The sequence below is a fragment of the Haliotis rufescens genome, unplaced genomic scaffold, assembly GCF_023055435.1.
Source record: "Haliotis rufescens isolate VD_foot unplaced genomic scaffold, xgHalRufe1.0.p SCAF_90, whole genome shotgun sequence".
Lineage (NCBI taxonomy): Eukaryota > Metazoa > Mollusca > Gastropoda > Lepetellida > Haliotidae > Haliotis > Haliotis rufescens.
Genome location: NW_025964384.1, coordinates 1,229,372 through 1,254,967, shown reverse-complemented (window position 1 = coordinate 1,254,967; position 25,596 = coordinate 1,229,372). Strand labels below are relative to the sequence as shown.

General features: G+C 39.1%; 1 protein-coding gene across 2 annotated transcripts in view; it reads right to left on the bottom strand.

Moving 5' to 3' along the window:
* Window positions 1–25,596, bottom strand: part of LOC124147161 — a 198,304-nt gene that overhangs the window by 22,001 nt on the left and 150,707 nt on the right. The gene's annotated exons all lie outside the window — the stretch shown is intronic.

Below are 25,596 nucleotides of genomic sequence, written 5' to 3'. Positions count from 1 at the left end.
ACAGGTTGGTGTGCATCCCTTTGCGATTGATGATCAGTGAGTGGGTCATATCGGCAATGTTTCAGCTATTGAGCAACGGGTATTGATAGTCAAATCAATTTCTTTCATGTTTGAGGCAGACAGCATATTATACACGTCGCGTTAGGAACGCAACACTTCATTCAGCAGACCCATGCTAGACAGAAAACATGACTAAAATATTGCCGATGTGTTGGTCACGCAGCGACCCAATGCTAAACAGGTAAAAATAGTAGACTTTCATGACCGTTGTGTCCAGTAGCTTCCGGTTATCATTTCAATGATTGCTTATTTATTATGTTTATGCGTTATTATTAACACGAATATATTGTTACTAATATACCAATTCACATACAAAAAGATATTTAGACATAAAGAAAGATTTTCCCAGAGGTAGGGTACAATGAAACCAAAACATCAATTCTGATACGGAACGTCTTGTATCTGCATTTCGAAATCGCCGCAACAAACTACGAAACTCTTTATTTGTGACTTTTTGTAATGTAAAAAAAAATGAAAGGGTGGTTGAACCTTTGAACATAGAACAATTACCTAAACTATTCACAAAATATGATGTTTGCTGTTTTACTCCACGCTCAGCAGTATTCCAGTAACATGGGTACGCCGTCTGGTACAATGACCCGACATCAGCTGAGTAACGGGGATGGAGTATTGAAACATTATTGTCCCCTGATGGTCACACGTAAGTCCTAATAGTATCAAAGTACACTGCCAAAATATAATTCATATTTGAACAATGTTTTAACCGAAGGCTAGTATTGAGTGCAAAATATGCCGGAAATACATTCGTCACGACTCGCCCCTTTCCTTAACCTGCAAGAAGACTCGTCCCCCTATCGATGAATGTTATGCGCGAAAATTACGACAAACCAATCAGAATGCGCATGTGATTGCAAGTTCTTCGTCAAAGAATCCCTCAGAAATAATTTTTGATTTTACATATGTCATGCATCTAAACATACACCCAAGACACAATTAAATGTGCTCAATCATACTGTATAATTCCTCTTGTCCAGATGTGCTTTAAATTGCATCTTAAACATATATAATATGCACATGCACAAAAAGTTAAGCGCCACCATATTCATAGTCTCTTGATTTCAAGTGTGGGAATCAGAAATTGATGATGTATGACTGAATTAGGCTTCCACAGTTTCATGAACCCAAATTTGTCCAGATTCCACAAGGAAAGCGTGCTTTGCGTGTTGCTGTAGTTCCCCTACCAATAGTGAAATTCAAGTGTCAGACACGTGGTTGCATTTTGCTTCCAATAGAGGTTGAAAATCGGCCATGGTGAGGAGAAAGTTAACGAGCGCTGAAAGATGGCAAGTGACAGGCATGAAAAATGCTGGCAAGTCATGCAGGGCCATTGCAAGACAAATGGGTCGTCATCACAGTGTTATCACTCGTTTGATTGTCAAACATGGTCAAACCAATGATGTCAATGACAGGCATAGGTCTGGTAGGCCAAGAAAGACCTCTAACAGAGAGGATAGACGTCTTTTCAGGATAGTCAGACGAAATTCATTTGCCACAACAGATTTAAGACTGTAGTGGATTACCCATTAGAGACTCTCGACGATGACTGTAAGGCGTCGCCTCAGAGCGGCTGGTTATAACGCCAGAAGACCAGTAAAACGTCCTGAACTGACTGAGAGGCACATGCGGAATCGTCTGATATGGTTTCGTGCCCGTAGTCAATGGAACTTGGCCAACTGGAGAAGGATCCATTGGTCTGACGAGTGTCGAATGCTGCTACGAACTGTTGATGGTCGAATACGTAATTGGAGGCAACGTAACACTCGTTTTGCACCAAGGAACACCCAGAAGGCCTTAGCTTGTGGCGGGGGGGGGGGGGGGGGGTCTGTCATGATATGGGGTTGTGTTTCCTTCGGCTGCAAACTTCCGCTGGTGACAATTCGTGGAAACCTGAATTGCCAACAATACCAAGATGCCGTTCTTAGTCCAGTGGTAGTCCCTCATTTTGACAACCATCCTCTTCAGACAAGACATGTTTACATGGACGACAATGCTAGACCACACAGATCTCGGGCAGTTTTTGCTTATTTGCGTCAAGAAGCTTTTGCCACTCTTCCTTGGCCGGCCTGTAGTCCGGATCTTAATCCGATTGAGCATCACTGGGACATTCTTGGCCGGAAAATCAGACATCGTGATCCCCCAGTTCAAAATCTCGTTGGACTTGAAGCCACACTTCATGAAGAATGGATCCGTTTGCCTCAGAGAAGCATTCAACGACTTGTAATGAGTATGAGGCGTAGGGTTGAAGCTGTGGTCAATGTTCGTGGATCATACACACGTTACTAACGTTTCTGTCTTGCAATAGACTCTGCACTCCCTATGTGACACCTTATATGGTCTGCTGATATCATGACAGTTACATGACTAACAAGGTTTTTCAATGTTTTCTAATCCATCAATTTCTGGTCTTCGGTAAATTTCCTTTCTGCTCATATTCTTTTCGAACACAAGATAAACTTGCTTTGGGACAACTTTTGCATCACATGAGGTTTACATATACGGCTTATAACAATCGTACATCTCGTTATAAAAGTCATCATTAAGTGCCAAAAGTAACAGCTCACAAATGTGGTGGGTGGCGCTTAACTTTTGTGCATGTGTATATATGGGGAAATGTATGTGAACCATTACGCAACGAGTTGACAATTGTTTTACGTATGCCCGTTTGCGCTAAGACGGAACCCGGTCGCAAAAATGGCCATGAGAGGGGCACAACCGATACTGACATTTTCTGTACCCCTGTGACATTAACTGTATCGTGTACGTGTGTCTGTCTAGGTGACACGATTAATGTTTTGAACATTGTGTACATTGATCTTCAAACAGTGTTTCAATTATGGTTTCTGTGTCCTATTTTGAAACAATCGCATTATATTACATTTTGAAAGTCAGTGTCAAGTTTCTTTTTTTGAAGAGTATATATTAAGCCTTTTCACGCAAAACACGTGCATATGAATACATCGATAGCCTATATGTCAATTCATAAAATATGGCTGCCGATCGATCACCCAAAGGAACTGTCAAACGTATCGATATTTGCTATATAACAGGCTGAGTCCCTAATACACGACTGATAAGCTGCTCTCGCGAAACAAATAGACGACCTTAGCCTCTTAGAGAAAATACGAATAGTTTGACATTGGGTGTTTTTGGCCACGATATGGTGTTCTATGCCGTAACCCTGACTGCTTCGATGATGAGATCACAACAGATTACGAACAGGCAGTTTCCTTATTGAAACAAACGACAATGAATGTAAAATATAACATTGTAAAATGTGTTTGAAAAAACTTTATTCATGACAACATGTGCTTTACAAACCTTTTTGTTATCGATATTCATTGCTATCACCACCAACCACCATCAGTCCATAAGAAAACACTCGTCCGTTCGACGGATCCCGACATCACAACAGTCACAGGACTTGATCATAACAACTTATCAAACTTCAGGAAATTTATTTTAAAACATGTACAATAAAGCAATTCATACACGTACCACTGTTTCTGTTCCACAACTGTCACATTTCTTTCACACGCTTTCTAATTTCTAATCCGAGAAATCTTGAAATTAACAGATCAAATCAGGTCCCTCGTCTCAAATAGCCGGCTTGTCTGCAGCCTAAAAAAGGGCTGTTCAGTCATGCTCCAGTTCCATATGGCAATCACGTTGTACGATCAGGTTCATTCCCAGTAAATCTAAAAGATAATGTTGAACCACATCATAGGCTTGTCATCTTGCTTCCTGTAACTTGTCTGAGGCACGGAAAAGGTAAATAACAACATTGGCAGTCATTTACAGTCATGAGGTATGAGTAACCGTAGGTAGGTCAAGTTCTGCCACATCCAAGTTTGAGACATATTAAAAAGATGAAACTTGGCAAAACTGATCATCAAGGTTGAAATTAAAGCGTCAAATGTTCTTAAAGGGAAACACAAGACTAGTCTCTGAGAAAATGGCATCACAAGTATCTCGTGTGTCTGCCATGTGCATTGATCGATACTTGGAATGGATGAAGCGGTTGATGAAGGCCATAGGCACTTGAGCCCACACTCAGAGGAACACCTGATGCAGTTCAGCTGCCGTTCTCGGCCATGGTCGGACGTCGTTCAGCCGTCTTTGAATCTCGTCCCACAGGTGCTCAATGGGATTTACATCGGGACTGATGGGAGGCCAGGTTCTGATGCCATTTTGCTGGAGGCTGTCTCTTGTTGCTCTCGCAGTGTGGGCGCGGGCGTCTCGCGAATCTCGTGGTTTGCTGCGACGTTCCAAATGAGGTATGGCGTGTGGTATCGAGACTTGATCAATGTACCGACCTACTGTGACACCATTGTCTCTCCCTCGACCGATGTTCTGGAAGACCACAGGGCCGACCCTCTTTGCAAGACCAATCCCACTCCACACCATGATGCTCGGACCATCCCACGGGTAAACAACACAAGCATCCGAATAAGGTTCCCCACGGCGTCTCGACACTCTCTTTCTGCCATCTGCTGTTGAGATAAAGTAACGGCTCTCGTTTGAAAAGAGGACTCTTCTCCACTGCGGGTGGCGCCAATGCTGGTGCTGTGTTGCCAACTGAAGACGGTGCCGGCGATGCCGTGGTGTCAGGATGGGTCGTCGGTGTGGCCTGTGGCAGTGGAGGTGTCTGCTCGTCAATCGTTGACGCACGGTGTCCGCACTTATGTGTCGTTGGTGTGTCCCCATGGTCTGTTGAGCAGTTTCCGCAGCAGTAACAAAGCGATCTTGAAGATGCTGTCGCACAATCTGATGATCCTGACGTCGGGTGGTGACCCTTGGTCTTCCACTACGTGGTCGGTCATCTGTAGTGTTGATGGTCTGGTACCGTTGCTGGAGCCTGTATATGGTCCTTACGTAGACTTGAAATGCATTGGCTTCTTGCCGGGCGGTTTGTCCAGCTAACAATCGTCCGAGGGCTTGGTGTCGCGGATTTCCTGTCAATCTTGGCATGTGGTAGCAATTCGAAACGAATGAATGTTATCCGATCTGGGTGGATTTTTATAGGGCAAGAAATGGGGGAACGCTTTCGTTTCGTTTGCGTTTCAGTATATATTCGTTTAGCATTAAAAAGCTATTTCTACAATGTCACCTCAACAATTTGAAATGGCATATTCGATTTCAAAGAAATTTGTGCACGCGCAGGTTCTGATGTAATTAAAACATATATCTTTTGACTAAGTTTGGAGGGTTAACTGTGAACTTCTTTTTGAGAAACCATGTGTTTAGCACACTTATTTTGAACTATGTGTATTTTATTGTTGAACTTTAGTAATATTTGTTACACACATTACCACCTGTGGCCAATTATAACAAGGAATCACGTCGGATTTGGCTGGTCTTTCCTGAATAATGCAATACATACTATTTGCCATGATCATTTGTGTCCGACTGTTGATTGCACCTCCAAATTTACAAATTATATTTGATGGCTCCTTGCATACATATTGTACAAATGGCAAAATGAAATATCAATTCTTGTTTGTTTTGAAATGACTCATTCAAACTTAAACGTTTGTATTATCACGTGGAAAGGTAACGGTTCAGTCGCTAAATAATGTGATTTTAAGACATATCAGATCATTGTCTAAGAACACGTTTGACAATGCCTTGATACTTCCATAGTGTACATACGATGAGATATACATATTATCTGAACATTTTCAAGCTAAAAGTAAACCATGATCACCCGGCAACATCGGTAAACTAACAAAGCTAAAAAACACAATTCAATACATTGAAAATATATAACCTCCATGTTTATTGTCAATAGTGCATCATTCAAATTAAAAAAGTAAGGCAGTTTATTTGTAAACAGTTAACATAGCTGTTAACCATTGAACCAGAAAAAGTAGCAAAACATTGCAGCATGCTAACTACTTGTGTAGGTGAAATTATGGCATTTAGCACTTCGTTTTACATAAAGTTCTGATCTGTTGACGCTCATTGCCTCTGAAATGTCATGTTTTTGGGGCATCACCTGTCCACTTATATATTCGAACCGTATCCCGTTTTCACAGCAGGAAGTGGGTCTGATACACCATCAACAATGTAGGAGAATGTGGCTTTAGAGGCGAGTGGATCGCATGTTGTCCCTCACAAAATGCATCAAGAGTGATCATCTTTTCTCTCGACTGAGGACAAGAGAAACAGAGGTGTTCTTCAGCCTCCTAAGTGTCTGGAAACAAAACATATTGATGTAAACTGCTCTAATTTATTGACAATGTACTGACGTAGGTTGCAAACAACTGACCAGTGCAAACAACATAATAGATTTATTATATTTGCCTTGCATATTTCGAATGTTGATGAGACATGAATTGATGTTGTCGAGAATAGATACATGTATATATCCTCAATCAACAATCCACATAAAAATGAAATATGATGTAAAACAAAAATTTGCTTCAGTTACTGAAAAGTACACATTTAGGTACACAATGTGGATTTTGCTAGTTAAAATAGATTCTCTCTAGCTCTTTCACATGTACATATCTTTTGTTATTTATCTATTTTTAATTAAGCGAGGTTCCTATTTCATATCAAGTTTTTGTTTAAAGTGACATAATGTTTCCTTGGCCGAACCAGGAACACAACCTTGATATGAAATGAGTTTTTGATTATATTTATAACCAACGATGTTTTTGAAGGAATCATCACGAGAATAAAGTCCACATGTCAGGATAATGAGAGCAAAGTGCGTATGAATACGAAGTATGCAAAATTACTTTTGAGAAAATTATATTTGAGAAATCAAACCTAATTGCATAGTCGCCCCTCGTGGGGACCCGAAGAAGATAAGAATGTGTCCTCAGCACCCATTTGCTGGTCGTAAAGTGCGATCGTATTGGGCAGCCTTTTTTGCGGTGGGCTGCGACCCTGTGTCGACAGAGGAAGCGAGTCTGGTGGTTGAGGGCGACAAAGCCGGCAATAGTGCTCCTTAGTCCAACACACCGGTTCGACACTAACTTTGCCAAGATGGCAGTAGAATGGGCCCGATTCTGTCAATCGGCTGGTCATGTCATGCCCTTTGCATAAAGATTTCACGCACACTTTTGATACTTAAAATAAATCTATTCTAAATGAATATCATATCTATCAATCGATAAAACTTGCTTAGAGCCCTGTGCTCAAACGGACCTCCGAATTCTGTACGTCTCCAATTGATTGACATGGGCCGAAACAGCCTGACCTTTAATTAGTTATAGATATATAGTTATAGATTTCCGTGTCAAATTTACAGGGGTATACCACCCCTTTATCCTCGGTCTTGACATCTTGGAGATCCGATGCAGCATAAGAGTGTCCTTGTTGACACACTATGGTGGGGTAAAAGGGGTGCAGAACTATTTTCCTTTTGACATGGCTTCGGAACACCCTGACAATATAATGACAACACCTCGTCAAACGAGAGCACATCCAATCGATACGACTATGGGCCAAGTATCTTGCCTGCCCGGCAAGACTGAAGTTGACACAGCTATCAAACGATTCACTGTAAAGAAGGATGGTGTCGTCGAACTGACCAACACCTACCTCTTAACTTATGAATATCCCCCCATCTATCACAGCTGGTTACTGTAACACCTGAGTGGAATGTGTACATCCCAAACCCACTCTGGTGCTACACCTGCCAAGCGTTTTGACATGAATCAAAGTCCTGCCATGCCTCTGCTGCGGTGACAAACACGAGTACACTGGCTGCAGAAAGGATGTGAAGTGTGCAAACTGCGGTGTGAACCATGTGGCTTCTGTCAAATCCTGTCAAGTGTGGAAACGCGAGTCTCAGATCATGAGAGTCAAAACTGAACAAAATGTCTAGTTCCACGAAGAAGAGGGTTGAAGGTTCTACTGCAACCACTTCTACTCTCTCGTCATCCTGTAACCACTAACTCTATCGACTGCCAGACTGATCTAACACGGCTCAAGTTTGTCAAGCCACTTCCTACTGCTTCACTCCCTTAACCAGCTGAAACGACTTCGTCTAAGACTCCTCCTAAACGCAAAACTGTAGAAAATGCGGAGGCAGAGACTCCTAAACCAACACTTGAACCACTCGGTAAAATACAAACAAGGAGAGAAAATTATTGAAAAGAAAGCACCACAGACCATCTCTCCTTTAGAGGTGAGGTGAAATGGGGTTTAACGTCGCGTCCAAGATTATTGCACTTATATAGCGACGTGCATGCACGTGTATGTGTGTGCGTGTGTGGCTGCTTGTACTAGTCCGGACTGATGCCGATTTATAGTGCTAGCTCACTGAGATACCATGCCGCAGTTTAACATGAATACCCCACTCAGACACAGTATACTGACTCCGAGCCGACCAGTCCTTGTTTTAGCCCCTTAATGCCGAGCGCCAGACAGGGTAACAACAAGTACAATCTTTTAACGTCTTTTTGTATGACGCGGCCCGGGATCGAACCCTGGACCTTCCGCTTTCCGGGCGGACGCTCTACCACAAGATCTCCTTTAGAGGTCCAAGTAGAGGTCCATAACTCATTTGGTCCTCTGGGCACTGAGGTAACTCTATCTCCACATGAAACCAATAGGAGTACTTCAAAGTCTTCCTCACGTTCGCGTGATATTTGACCTGTTGAAGCACATCCATGAATCCAAAACACATTATACAATGGAATTGGAGAGGTCTTAAGAAGAATTTGAAACACAACTTTAAATTCAAGATTTTTAACCGTCAGCTTTTTGTCTCCAAGAAACACACCTTAAAACCACAGATCTATTTGATATCCGTCAGTACAGTTCTCACCACTCGTTTTCCCCTCCTGGTGATAAAGCTACTCGAGCTTCCTCTATCCTGGTGAAGCAGGGCATAATCCATAGCCATATTCCAATCAACACTACTCTACAAGCTGTTGCTCACCGTGTTACTTTCAACACTGTTCATTGTATCTTCCACCTTCCTTAGCTATCTGCCAATCAGATCTTCAGACTTTGTACGATCAGCTCCCGAAGCCCTGTATCATTATGGGCGATTTAAATGGTCATAACCCCCTATAGGTGGTGTACTGATACAAATACTAAGGGAAAAGTCCTTGAAGATTTTATCTCAGTTAATGATTTATGCATCTTCAATGATGGTAATTACACGTATCTGCATCCTGCCACCAGCATCTGCTCTGCCCTTGATCTTTCACTGACAGATTCAAATATTTTAAACAAATTCGAGTGGTCGGTCCATGATGACCATTGTGGAAGTGTCCAATTCCGAATAATACTTTCAATCCCGCAGACGTTCACCAAGAAGGTGGAACTTTACAAAGGCCAACTGGTCTTTATTCCAAACACTATGTACTGAAAAACTAAAACCAGACAATTTCAGGATTGTTCTTGATCTAATACAACTATTTTCAGATGCACTAAATTATATTGGAGACGAAAGTAATCCTCTGCAAACTCATATGCGTAAACCATGGTTTGATAATGACTGTAAACAAGCCAGGATAAAATAGGAAGAAAGGTGAGAAATATTTCCGTCGACATCCCACTGTCCACAACCTTAATAAAGATAAACTCGTGGGATAAAGCAAGAGGTACCTTTTAACAATATAAAAGGCAATCCTTGAGGAACCATGTATCTAAAATCAATTTCTGCACATCCATATGGGTCCAAGGTGTGGAACATGATTCAAAACATTCAGGGCAAAATAATCCTAATCTGGAGTTCACCATCTCAAAGATTGTAATGCACTTTTACCAACTAAATCTGAAATTGCCAACAAGCTTGGTGACACTTTGGCAAACCATTCCTCATCATCCATCATTATAATTCTCAATTTCAGAGGTTGTAAAAACAGAAGGAAAAGGAAACAGTAAATTTTAACTCTGATGAGGTTGAGGACTACAACGAAACATTTTCACTCCATAAATTACATACTGCCCTATGACAAGCCCATTACACTGCAGCAGGGGCCGACAACATACATTATCAGCTACTGAAACACTTACCCGATTCCTGTTTAGAAAGTTAACTTAACCTCCTTCATGTCACAATGCTATTATCATTCCTATACCAAAGCCTGGATGGCATCATACAGATCCATCCAATTACTGCCCAATATCACGAACTAGCTGTGTTTGTAAAACCATGGAGCGCATGGTCAACAATCGATTGACCTGGTACTTGGAGACCAATATCGATCCTCACTGACATCCAGTGCAGTTTTGAAAAAAACAAACAGAAGGACCATTGACCATCGGGTGCGTCCATTTTTAAAAATTCCATTGTCCACAAACAACATACTATATCAATCTTTTTCGATCTAGAGAATGCATGTCATACAACCTGGAAACATGGTATTTTAAAAGATTTGCATGAATTCGGATTGAGGGGCAAATTACCAACTTCATATCTCAATTTTTAAACAACAGACAATTTCGAGTAACAGTGGGCTGTACCCTGTCTGATCATTTCGATCAAAATCATGGCGTCCGTTAAGACAGCACACTATCAGTCGCACTTTTCAACATCAAAATGAATAGTCTCAATAAAGTATTAAATAATAGCGTTGATGGTTCACTTTTTTGTGGACAATTACAACATTTCTTGTGGTAAGAATGTGAATACAATAGAAAGACAGCTAAGCTCTGTCTTAACAAAATCTAAAAATGGGCAAACGAAAACTGCTTCAAATTTTCTATATCCAAAACAAGCTGTATTCACTTTTGTCGTAAATATAAACCTCACAAGGATCCAGATCTATTTCCAGATCGTACTCCTATCAAGGTAGTAGTGGTGGCCAAATTCCGGGGCCTCATATTTGACCGTCATCTCACATTCTTACCACACATCAAATATCTAAATTACAGATCGTGAATACGCTCCAAACAAGACTATGATTCCATTGTCTATGGTTGAGCCTGCAAAACCAATGCAGAAAACTGACACAATACACCACCAAGGCCTTAGACTCTGTGGGACCTCTCCCGTGGACAGTTTGTATGTGGAAGCTGATGAACCTTTACTCGAACAGCACCGCATTACACTTTCACTGCAATACATCACTAAATGGCATTCAAATAAAATAAAATCCAGCATACAATTGCGGTTTCCACCCTCAATATTAAAACCTGTTTCGAAATCTGTCTAACTTGGCATATAGATTCTCTTTGGAATCAGAATTCAACCACCTAGCTCAGCAGCAAAAACAGATCTAAATATTATATCTACCTCCCGACTTCTGTCTTCTCCTCCATGGCAATGGTGAAGCCAGAGGTAGACTTCACTCTAACCAAACTCCAAAAGTAAGAAACTAATCCTTTGGTATATCAACAATCATATAACTAATTACGATCAAAATATAACCCCACAGATCCATATTTACAGAAGGGTCCAAGGATGGTGGCAAAGTTGCTAGGTGGATCCAAAACTGTCTATTCAAGAATCCCAGAAAATAGTTCAATCTTTATTGCTGAGGCAAAGGCTATGACTTATATATTAAACAACAAACCCAAACTAATAGCAGCAATGGCGGGGCCCAAGTAACACTGCGCACAAATGTCCATGTTCGAGTCCTCAAAGGGTTTCCTTGTACCAAATCCGTCAAATGTAGGCACCATTTGCAGGGTATCGCCGCTACAAAATTGGCGTGTTCCAGGGGTGTCCCAAATATTAATCAAATATTACCATCAAGCGGTGTTACTTTTAGCATGAGACCGCCTCCGTGGTCTAGGATCTTGGAAGCGACGTTTAACCCTATTTCACCTCACCACCTACTTTTAGCATGCAACCAAGCACAAAAAAAGAGGTACATATATACAACTAACTTCATGTAACTTTCAATGGTTTCTGTGGAGAACCTTACAATATATGATCTTTAAAGTAAAATTTCGGTGAAAAAAATGATCAAAATAAAAATCCAGTAGGTCCGTTGCTATAAAAGATATCCAAAATCGGCTAACAGAGTGTGATGTGGTATGTATGGAGACAAGTCTCACAAAGTTTGAAAGCATTTCATTCAATGTATTCAGAGGAGTATGCATTTAAAGACAGGTATCCAAAAGACACTGTGAAAACCTTGAATTCAATATGGCAGCCAAACCATGTGACCAATGACCAAAGTCAAGTCAAAGTCATAAAATTGTCTTTACAATATATCTCTAAATTACATTCTAATAACTCGAATCCAGCATATGACTGTTTTTAATCCCCTTTACGAAAATCTACGATAAAAAAATCATCTCTTATCCCAGCACTTGGAATAAGATTACAATCCCATATTTCTGCTGCTTAAATATATCTTGAAAATAGACCCCTACTCAGCTTTTGTCTTCTCCACCATGGCAGTTAGTGAAGCCAGGGGTGGACCTAACGTTAACTAAACTGGCACTCGTGAAGAGCAACCTCCTCATGGTGAGTGCTGGGTAGCGCTAATAGCTCTTCCCCCGTGTGGAACCGGGGCAGAATGTTTCCACAGCATCCCATTGCTGGTCGTAAAAGGCGACCGAATTGGGCAACCTGTTTGCCGTGGGTTGCGCCCCTGTGTCGGTGGAGGACGGGATTCTGCTGGTTGAGGGCACTGGAGCCAGGATTAGCGTTCCTTTGCCCAACACACCACTTCGACCCTTGCTTCACCTAGACGAGTGATGGAATTGGCCCGATTCTATCAATCGGCTGGTCACGCTATGCCCTGTGCATGGAAAACTTGTATTTAGAAATCTCAAAAGAAATAAATTGTTTATCATGAAATATGATAATGTTATTAATGCCAATTTATATTTTGCCTAGAGTCCTATGCCAGAAGGCGGTGGCTCATGGGCCAATCTGGTAATACGGACTGCTGAATTCTGTGTTTTTACTGGAAAATGCCATGGGCTGAACCAGCCTGACATTTGTCAATGTATTCCGAAGTCCTCCGCAAATCCTCACATTCGTAAACCATGGTTTAACAACGACTGCAAACAAGCTAGGAAGGCAAGGGAAAAGGCTGAAAAGTACTTCCGACGCCATCCTATGGTCCATAATCTAAATAAATTCAAAATTGTAAATGCTAAAACCAGGTGTACTTTTAAACAAAACAAACACCAATCTTGGCAAAATTATGTGTCCAAAATTAATTCACGTACGCCGATGTCCAAGGTGTCGAACATGATTCAGAAAATTAAAGGTAAGGGTAATAAATCAAGCATACATCATCTTAAAAATGGCGATCAGTTGTTAACTGATAAATCAGATATTGACTAGTTGCGTTTGCAAAACCATGGAACGCATGGTCAATAATAGATTAACATGGTACTTAGAATCTAATAATTTAATTACAAATATTCAATGTTGATTCCGTAAAAATCGCAGTACCTTTGACCATTTAGTTAGATTGGAGTCATTCGTTAAGAATGCCATTGTTAACAATCAGCATGCAGTGTCTATCATTTTCGATCTGGAAAAAGCATATGACACTACATGGAAGCACGGCATTTTAAAAGATTTACATGACTTTGGATTGCGAGGCCGTTTGCCTCAATATATCTCCAAGTTTTTAAATGACAGACAATTTCGGGTCCGCGTGGGTTCTACCCTGTCTGATCATTAAACTCAGGATCTGGGTGTCCCACAAGGCAGTATTTTGTCTGTCACGCTGTTTAGTATAAAAATAAATAGCCTGTCTAAGGTTTTAAACGATTCCATTGATGGATCGCTTTTCGTGGATGATTTTAATTTTTCCTAACGTGGTAAAAATATGAATACTATTGAAAGGCAACTACAATTATGCCTAAACAAAATCCATAAGTGGTCATTAGAAAATGGTTTTAGATTTTCAAAATCTAAAACTAATTGTATACATTTTTGTAGAAAGTACAAGCCTCACAAGGACCCAGATCTAGTTTTAGATGGCACTCCTATTAATGTTGTAAAGGAGGCCAAGTTCTTAGGCATTAATTTTTACCATCATTTAACCTTTTTGCCACATATCAAATATTTAAAGAATAAATGTCTGAAGGCACTTGACCTGTTGAAAGTTGTCTGAAACGCAAAGTGGGGAGGGGATCAGAAAACTCTTCTTCAACTGTACAGAGCTCTCATACGCTCCAAACTGGATTATGGCTCCATCATTTATGGTGGAACTTGCAAAAGTTACTTGAAACTGCTTGATTCTATCCACCATCAAGGAATCAGGCTTTGCCTGGGTGCCTTCCGAACATCTCCTGTATCTAGTCTGTACGTTGAAGCTGATGAGCCATCCCTTAAAGACCGCCGCCTAAAATTATCTTTACAATACATCACGAAACTCTATTCAAATCAATCAAATCCTGCATATGACTGCGTTTTTCATCTTCATCATGTAGACCTCTATCATAAGAAACCGTCGCTTGTTCCACCCCTTGGAATAAGGATAAAACCTGAAATTTCTGCTGCAAATATTGATATCACAATCATATCTCCGACTCAAATACTCTCGTCTCCTCCGTGGCAACTAGTGAGTGAGTGAGTGAGTTAAAGTTTAACGTCACATCGGCAATATTTCAGCCATATCGTGACGAAACAAAATTTGATATGAACAATATATATTAAACTGTTTAAAAGTCTGCTGACAAAGAGCAGTATAACAACTAGAACATCACAGACATTCGTAAAACTAGTTTGAGAACAAGTAAAAATAGATAACTAACTAATCATTTAACAACATATTATAAAAACAGCAACTGAAGGTTGATCACCGCGCTGGGGACCATGGGGACTTACAGTACTTTTGCTACCTGCATGGACCACAGTCGGATTTACATCATCCCTTCAGTTGTAGGGACCGCCTCCGTGGTCTTGTGGTAGAGCGTCCGCCCGGAGAGCGGAAGGTCCGGGGTTCGATCCCGGGCCGCGTCATACAAAAAGACGTTAAAAGATTGTACTTGTTGTTACCCTGTCTGGCGCTCGGCATTAAGGGGCTAAAACAAGGACTGGTCGGCTCGGAGTCAGTATACTGTGTCTGAGTGGGGTATTCATGTTAAACTGCGGCATGGTATCTCAGTGAGCTAGCACTATAAATCGGCATCAGTCCGGACTAGTACAAGCAGCCACACACACACATACACGTGCATGCACGTCGCTATATAAGTGCAATAATCTTGGACGCGACGTTAAACCCAATTTCACCTCACCTCACCTCACCTTCAGTTGTTGGCGATGACTGACAAATTTAGCCAAACAGTAAAATTACACATATACTACTATTAAAAACGTGGAAGAAGTAAATATACCTTGAAAGACGTGGTCTTACATACCCTCTCAGGGGGACAATAATTTTACACTACTTAAACCCCCTTCGAGGATATAGCCACTAACAATCTCAGTTATTGATTTATTCAACCAATTATAAAATGCATTTATTTATTTACAAAACATAATAATCAAAACTTATGAAGCAATTCAATTTCCTTTAAAAACGCAATAATTAAATGAGAACTAATAGTGTTAAAAAGATCCTTCATAGATTTAACCTTGAAATAGTTATCCCTTGTGATGGAAAAATAAACACAGTCAAGCAGGACATGCTTGACTGTGATTCTTTCATCACAAGAGATGCAGAATGGAGGATCTTCACCTTTTAAAATATATTCATGAGTGTAACGCGAATGGCCAATACGACATCGTCTTAAAATGACCTCTTCAAATCTGGACTGACAACCCAAGTAGGTATAACCGATATTTGATTTTATTGCATGTAATTTATTTATACCCACTTGGGTGTCCCACTTCTTCTGCATTAGATCTTTGATGTAAGATCTAATGACAGGTTTATAATCACTGTATGGTATCAGAAGTGGTGTCACAGATTTGTTGAGTGCTGCTTTTGCAGCAGCATCAGCCATTGTATTACCAACAATTCCAACATGGCTGGGTAACCAACAAAAAACGATGTCATATTGGCCAGTCGCAAGATCATTAAATAACTCAAGAATTTCAATTAAAAATGGATGCTTACATGACATATTTTTAATAGCCTGAAGGCACGAAGGTGAATCTGAAAAAATAATGAAGTCTTTATATTTGGATTTGTTCTTGATATATTTTAGTGCTGTTAAAATTGCGTGCGCTTCTGCTGTGAAGATGGAACTATTATCGGGTAATCGTGAAGATACTGTTCTGGATCCAATGACGGTGGCACTAGCAACTGCGCCACCATCCTTGGATCCATCTGTAAATATAGATTTATATGTGTCACAAGTGTTTCTTAATTGATTGTATTCTTGTTTATAAATAAGTGGATTTGTATCAGATTTCTTAAGTCTAGTTAATGTGAGGTCTACATTTGGCCGTACCATTTGCCAAGGAGGCGATGAAAAAAGTTGTGTGGGAGCTATATCCTGAAAGTTAATGTTCGCAGCAGAAACGACTGATTTAATTCTTATTCCTATGGGTGGAACAAGAGATGTTTTCTTATTGTAAATATCTTCGTAAAGAGGGTTAAATATGCAATTAAAAGCTGGATTTGACTGATTAGAATATAATTTAGTGATGTATTGTAAAGATAGTTTCAGACGGCGTTGTTTAAGAGAAGGCTCATCCGCCTCAACAGACAGACTTTGAATAGGAGAAGTGCGAAAGGCTCAAAGGCAAAGCATCTGTCCTTGGTGATGGATAGTATCAAGTTTTTTAAAATTACTTTTACAGGCTCAGCCATAGACGATGGAGCCATAATCAAGTTTGGAACTGATCAGTGACCTGTATAAGTGTAGGAGGGTAGTCTGATCCCCTCCCAACTTTGAATTAGAAACAACTTTCAACAAATCGAGTGCTTTCAGGCATTTAGCTTTAAGAGATTTAATGTGTGGTAAGAAAGTTAAATGGCTATCAAAGATGAGTCCCAAGAATTTGGCCTCTTTTACAACTTTGATAGGGGTGCCATTCAAAAATAATTCAGGGTCTTTATGCGGCTTATATTTTCTGCAGAAGTGTATACAGTTAGTTTTAGACATAGAAAATTTGAACCCGTTTTCGAGAGACCACTTATGAATTTTATTGAGACATATTTGTAACTGCCTCTCTATGGTATGCATATTTTTCCCACAACAAGATGCATTAAAATCATCCACGAACAGTGATCCATCCACTGAATCACTTAAAACCTTGGACAGACTATTAATTTTAATACTAAACAAGGTGACAGACAAAATACTGCCTTGTGGGACACCCTGATCCTGATTATAATGGTCAGACAGGGTGGAACCCACTCGCACTTGAAATTGTCTGTCTGTTAAAAATTGTGATATAAAATGAGGCAAACGGCCTCTCAAACCAAAATCATGTAAATCCTTTAGAATGCCGTCTCATTTAATAATTAGCTTTTTAAAAGAAATGGAACTTGTACATAAATTTTGATAAACGTGTTTTGTAATTAATAAATGATCTTTTAATACTGGTCGAATAAATTGGATAACTAAGATTGTCAGTGGCTGTACCTCGAAGGGGGTTGAAGTAGTGTAAAATGATTGTCCCCCGGAGATGTTACGTCAGTCCACGTCATTCATAGTGTATTTATTACTACCATGTTTTTAATTGCAGAATATATGTTGTTTTAATTCGGCTAAATTGACAATAATCGCCAACCACTGAAGGGATGGTGTAAATCCTGCTGGGGTCCATGCAGGTAGCTAAAGTACTGTAAGTCCCCATGGACCCTGGCGTGGTGATCTACCTTCAGTTGTTGGTGATCTACAGCCTGTTTTTATGTTGTGTTGTAAAATGTTAATAATTTTTTACATGCTCTCTGACTAGTTTTATGTGAATCTGTGATATTCTAGTTATTATACTGCCCTTCGTCGGCAGAATTGTATGCAGTTTAAAATATATTGTTCATGTCAACTTTTGTTTCGTCACGATATGGCTGAAATATTGCTGATGTGACGTTAAACTTTAACTCACTCACTCACTCACTTTAGAATGCCATGCTTCCAAGTATTATCGTAGGCTTTCTCAAGATCAAAGAAAATTGATACTACGTGTTGTTTGTTGACAATAGCATTTTTCACAAAGGATTCTAATCGTACTAAATGGTCGATAGTACTTCTATTTTTTCGGAAACCACATTGGATATTTGTTAATAGATTATTGGTTTCCAGATACCAAATTAATCTATTATTAACCATTCGTTCCATGGTTTTACACAAGAAAAAATACCCATATATACAAAATATACAATTGTGTATATTTGGTATTTCCAAAATATACAATTTTGTATAGTTGGTATTTCCAAAACTATACAATTTTGTATATATGGATAGATTTTACCACTGCTTCATTGAATTTTTTGAACTCGTAAGAGGTTTCTTGGGGTTTGAAACTAATGTTGCCGAACAGTATTTTTGCACGTGACAATAACACGTTAATACTATTTCATTATGGCAACTATATTTGGAGTGTTATGAAATAATTTTTATTTCTTGATGTTGACAGCATTTTACATAAGAAATAGAACATTTGTGCAGATTTTAGTAACAGAGAATGTAAATAATACCGCTGTCTTAATTAGATTGCGGTTTGAAAAAGCACTGTTTGTATAACGAAAGGCTGCTGCTGTTTTAATTAGGTCGGAGTTAGAAAAGCACTGTTTGTTTAACGAAAGGCTGCCGCTGTATAAACTTAATTGGGGTTAGAAAAGCGCTGTTTGTATAACGAAAGGCTGCCGCCGTCTTAACTAGGTCGGGGTTAGAAAAGCACTGTTTGTATGGGGAAAGGCTGCCGCTGTCTTAAATAAATCGGGGTTAGAAAAGCACTAGTTGTATAACGAGAGGCTGTCGCTGTCTAAACTAGAATAACCACTAAACGGAATAGCAAGAGAGTAGCCTTTTAGCGATTGTCACGATCATTGCAAAATAATAGATAAAAAATCCATGAATTTAAAATTGTACAAGGAAACATATATAGGAAACACATCGTTGGAATAAATTCCTATTATATTACGTTCACGACATTAGTTCTGGAGTTTTCAAAGTAAAATTTAATATATATGTTTCTGTGATTTCATGTTATGGTGATTCTAAATATGAAATATTGGTTGATATTGTTTGTCAAACAGTTGTACACACCGTCCATTGTGATACTTCTACTTAAGGATGTTTGTTTAGTCAATTGGCATGCGTTCATTGTAAACAAGGATCATTAATGTGAAAGGATTACTAAGTTTGTCATCCAGTATTATGCACTTCCACGATTAGCATAATTAGAACAGAGTTTGTAATTAGGTACATCCGGACTCCAGTTAATCAAGCCAGCTACATCAGTTGAGAGTGTGAGCAACATGAGAAGAGGCGAGCAACTCAATGTGATTAATGAATTAGGGGAATTTTAATAAATAAACGAACGCCTGTCGCAAAAATGCATTCGAACATTGAACACGCACAATCGCAGATTTCTATGGTACATTTGAGGGTGAACGTGAACGAAGCCGTGCAGGATGCCTAACAGCGATTTGTCTTCAGAACACACAGTGAGCTCAGGTGAGTTTATTAATGATGATATTTTTATTCATTCATAGATATGGCGATCATGAGCGCTGACACTATATGTGTTCGCAATAGAACATTTGGAAGACTAGACACATATTGATTCACTATATGACCACATCAAATCCAGTATTTGTTTAATGCAACAGGTTTAAAGGATTCAAAATTGTGCATTATTACAAAATACAATGTGTGTCGCTTCGTCTCCCATGTAAAATACATTAATTATTTGTTTAAATATAATTTAATATTACTATGAGTTTTACATTATAACTAAAATTATGGAGTCTTGCATGTCGAGCCAACAAACTATTGTACATATTATTCACATTGGAATTTCTGTTTACTGTGTTTGCGGTGGGGTCCAGACAATTCCCCAAAGGGACAATTCCAAATACTACTGCATAAAATAATAATGCTGATTTGGAGAAAATTACCAAATGGATGAAAGTAAGTAAAATTGAATCCAGAGAAAACAGAAGCTTTCTATTTCACGTTAAATTAAAGTCTTCCCAAGTGCAAAACCTAATCTTAAAATGAAAGGAATTAATATTAATGACTTTGGGAATAATATTTCAGTCAGATTCTGATATTGACGAGTTAAAAAGGAAATCCCTATGATTAATTGCCTTAGAAGTCTTAGATACCTTTCTGGTGTCCACCGCCGTAAACCATACTCACTCACTCAGTTAAATAACTCTTTTCACATAAATCGTTAGAAGTTATGAACAAGCATATAATGCCCATATTTGGGATAATTGTACCAAGAACAAGAATTAATCCTAGAATGTTTCCACTAAGATTCATTCCGGACGCTGAAATATTGCCGATGAGACGTTAAATTTTAACTCACTCACTCAATACGGACTATTTGTGGGGCGATAAGGGGTACAGGCCACGAGAAAATATATAGAGAAACTAACACAGCCATTACACCTTTTTACAAGATGGAAAACATCTTTGCTGTTAGTAATTACATTTATAGAAATCAAACCAATATACAGGCTATATGTTGTAGAACAGAATGCTTTGCCAAGTTATTCCTACCTGATACCAATAATAATTTGAATAGTCATCTGATATAGAGGATTATTAAACTTGGACAGTGTGACTTATATACAGTTAAGCCATGATACCAGATTTTGTCACATAATCCTTTATCGCCTCGGACTCGGTTGTAGTGATTTAAACTTCCATCGGCTTAAAAGACAATATATTAAGAAACGATTCGCCTTTCTATTCTAAAGGCTAAGTGAGTTTATATTCAGTGGTTTATGGGAAACAATTTGTCAATTTAGCTATTTTGAAATCGGTCCATGTACATCCTACGTTCGGGTGAATTTGCACTAATGTTATAACTTAAGAATTAATTCATATTTTAAGACACGTATTAAGTATTAAACAGTTAAATAGCTTTTCTTAGTAATTGAACACCTTTCCATCGACCGCACCAAACTGTTGACCAATCGTTTTTCATGTATTCTACGTCAAATAAGATCAGAACACGTGTATAATTACAACATCCCCAGGATACCAATAACAACGAAATGTACAAATTAACAAACATGACCAACATTATTATTTCATGATAATGTAGGTGTCATGCATGTAATTATAGCTATATAAACATATGTTTAATTATTCAGTTTGTGTGAAGTCGGTCATAAATACAAGAAACAGTTGATTCTGAAATTCTTTAATCATGTACTTTTAAGTATATTTTCCCGATATTATGTTATCCCCAAAAGGGCAATTATATTCATGTTATATTTATCAGTCAATTTTTTAATACGAATTGCGTAACATTTATGCTACTTTGATTTTATAAGACCAATGTTGTTGTTACAGATTCAGGGACCGACTAGGTTCATTACATGTCATAAAAGTGCCGGGACATAATGTGGTGGCAATACATTCTCTAATTAACACCTGTCACAAAGGGACGGGCCATTTGGGTTTGTCCTCAGGGAATGTGTTATGCAATTTGTGTATTCACGAAATAACATTCAACAAGTCGGGTGATTAAGGATTGATGCATTTGTACTTCATATAAATAAATGAATTACACTATTTTCTTAATCGTGTGCGAAATACGCATAATGTCGGAAAGCGCAAGTTAAATCCCCAAATACTGACTTCGTTCCTAAATAAATCACAAACCTCACTTATAATTGTATCACTGTATCACTTTAAATTTTAATGATGTAAATCACGTATCCGTCACTTTTTAATGTAGAATACGTCAGTCACTCAACCAGTTCCACTATTATTTTCCCAAAAGATCAAAGATTAAAAACAGTTATCAAGATTTTATTTCCATATCGTTAGATATATTTAATCTTAACATTGAAACATCTTCATGTATTATTCTGTATTGAATGACATTAGATATATGCTCCTATGCCGCCGCTGGTGTCTTAATTTGCGAGAATTAAACATTTAGTTTGCATCCAACCATGCGCGTCCCAAATTATAACAGCGTCAAGCTTTCAGAGCTCCAAACAAGTTTTCCAAAGTAGAAATTAAGCAAAATGAATATTTATCAAGTTTCCTTTTGGTAGAACATATGCATGCTGTTATGGTTTTTCAAAAAAAAATCTTCGTTCTCTCTGTTGTTAACAATATTAAAACAACAAGTACTATAAAATATAATACGGAAATATATTACATATCATTTACGCATCCTGCTGCTCACAAAACAATGCTATTTAACAATATTTGTGTCCCAGGGACTGAATACCAATTAGACCAAGCCAGCTCTACAGATACTGACTCTCTCAAAGACAGCAAGCTACATTATACAGTTAATTGAAAACTGTAATCTCAAACATATCTAATGCTACTTCAATACTTTATCATATATACTTAGCAGTTGAATATACTGTAAAATTGAAATTAATCCTCTATTAGTTTACAGTGACGATTCTTGCAGGCTATATAATGCAGGCACGGCCCGTTACGTATCATTCAATCTTTATCTTTCTCACTTTCTTACAAAGGCATAATGATCGATAATCTCTTCTGTTGCAGTGTGAAATGTTAATTTATTGTGAGTAAGGCTAATCCCTTTCTCCAGACATAAATTGATCACTCACCAACAACTGACAAGGGATTACTCCTCGTTAAGGCAATACTAAGTGATACAATATGCTGCAGATTAATTAACTAATTAAGGGTTAAATGAGATTGTTTACTCAGAGTGTGATGTAAGCATACCAAACGTTACATACGCAGCTTGTTAAGGATATAGGCCGATAGTTCGAGGGATGTGTATGATCCCGGCCAGCCTTCGGTATTGGGACTACAATGGCATTATGCCATGAAGTAGGAAAATTCCCTGATGTCCATATTTGGTCAAATATATCTAAAAGTGTCTCCAGACAAGATTCTGGTAAATGTTTTAAAAGCTGGTAATGAATGTTAGCTCCTGTTGCTGTGTCATGAGCTTGCCCAAGGGCGGTATGTAGCTCATGTAATGATAAGACTTCATTATAGTCTTCACCATTATCAGAAGTGAAATTAACTTTTATCTTTTCCTGTTGTTTCTTAAATTTTTGAAACTCCGGGACATAATTAGATGTTGAAGAATGTTTCGCTAACGTTTCTCCAAGTTTATTTGCAATATCTGTTTTTTTCTGTTAATAACGTGTCACCTTCCTTAAGATGGTGAACAGATGATTTTGAACCTTTGCCTTTTATTCTTTGCACCATATTCCACACCTTGGATATGGGCGTGCGGGAACTTATTTTGGAGACATAGTTCCTCCAAGACTGACGCTTGTTTTGTTTAAAAGCACGTCGTGCCTTGGCATTGGTAATTTTGACCTTATCTAGATTATGGACTGTAGGATGGCAGCGGAAATACTTTTCCGCTTTCTTCCTATATTTTCGTGCCTGTTTGCATTCGTTGTTAAACCATGGTTTACGAATATGTGGAATTGCAGAGGACTTTGGAATGGCTTCATCAGCAATTTCATTCAGCAAGTCCGAAAACAACTGTATCGGATCTTGAAAATGTTGAAAAATGTCAGGTGTTAATTTTTCAGTGGATAATAATTCATATAAAGACCAATCAGCCTTAGCAAAATTCCACCGTGTTGTTGGCGGACGATCAGTAGGGTTAACAGTTGTGAGTATGGTAGGGAAATGGTCACTCCCACAAAGGTCATCATGAACTGACCATTCAAATTCGTTGTAAAGATCTGAATCTGTGATAGAGAGATCCAGCGCTGAATATGTTCCTGTAGCAGGATGTAGATAAGTGTTTGAATCGTCATTAAATATGCAGAGATTGTTGTCCGAAATAAAGTCCTCGAGCACTTTTCCCTTACTGTTTGTATTTGGACTTCCCCATAGAGTGTTGTGCCCATTTAGATCGCCCATGATGATACAGGGCTTTGGTAACTGATCATAGAGATTCTGAAGATCAGCCTGCTGAAGAATATTCGAAGGAGGAATATACAAGGAGCACAAAGTAAATGCAATGTGCAAGGTAAGTCGGACAGCTACAGCTTGAAGATTTGTATTGAAGGGAACAGTACTGTGGATGATGCCTTGCCTGATCAATATAGTAAAACTTCCAGTAGCTTTCTCACCTGGAGGTAAAAATGAATGATAGCAATTGTATTTCTGTAAATCAAATACATCGCTGTGCTTAAGATAAGTCTCTTGGAGACACAGTGCTGATGGTGTAAAGTCCTGAATTAGCAATTGTACCTCATTAAAAATTTTCCTGAGTCCTCTGCAATTCCACTGAATCAAATGAGGCGTGTGGGTCATGGTGGCTCAATAGGTAATCTCACACGCGAGCGTGAAGAACTCATAGCACTGGCCTGAGAAGACGGAGTTACCTCCATATCCAAAGGTCCAAAGGAGTTATGGACAGGCACCTCTGAAGGAGAGGGTGTCCGAAGATGTTGACTGTTTAGTTTTTTTCTTTCTGTCTTTGACATGTGAACATGTCCTGGTTTTTCAATAACAGTTAAAGATTGTGGATCAGTCTGTGATTCTGAAGATGATGTAGTGAGCTGACAATCTGATTTGGTTGGCTGAATGACAGACGTTGTTTCAACTGGTTGAACGGAGTGAACCCATGTCAACTCAGTCTGACACTCTATGGATGAAGTGGCAACAGAACGAGACACTGCAGCAGAATAAGTAATTGTTGATGGCAACTGATTTGCTACTTATTTTTTGGCTTCCAGATAGGAAATATTGTTTTGATGTTTGAGTTTCAATATCTGGGATTCAGTCTTCCATAGTGGACAGGATTTGGACCAGGCTTCATGTTGGCCATTACAGTTGGCACACTTGACGTCTTCCCTACATTCAGTGCTGTCATGTTTACCACCACAACGCTGGCAAACATGAGGTCGATCACAAGATTTGGAACCATGACCAAACCTTTGGCAAGTATAACACCGGAGTGGATTGGGGACATACACCTCCACTCCGATATTAACATAACCAGTTTTAATTGAACGAGGGATACTTGGTCTATCAAATGTGAAGAGATAGGTATTCAGGGGAGTGATAACACCACTGACCTTTTCGGTGAAACGTTTAACAGCTATCACTGCCTGATCCTTTAACTCTGTAACAATTTCTTGTTCAGACATGTCCGAAAGACATCGAGCTCTGTCTCGAACAATGCTTCTACTGGAGTTTAAAGTCTTGTGTGCTGAAACAGCAACCTCAACATTTGCAAATTGACTGATCGACAAGAGATTTAGAGATTGCTGTTTCTTCAGACACTCCACAAGAATAGAACCACTACGGAGACGAGTGACGTTTTTCACTTCTCCACAGTGTCCGTTAATAGCTTTTGAAATAGCAAACGGATTCAATTTTAAAGGTAGTTTGTCAACAGCCTCGATCACCAGGAAACGGGCCCATGAATCGGAGTTGGTGGGAATGTTCCCAGAATCAACATCTTCAAGACGTCTTTTTTTATCGTTACGAATTGAACCAGGTTGTTTGGTAGACATGGCGAAAGAAAAGTGTTTCAGCATACCTGCTCCCCACCCCCCATGGAGTGTCAACAAGGAC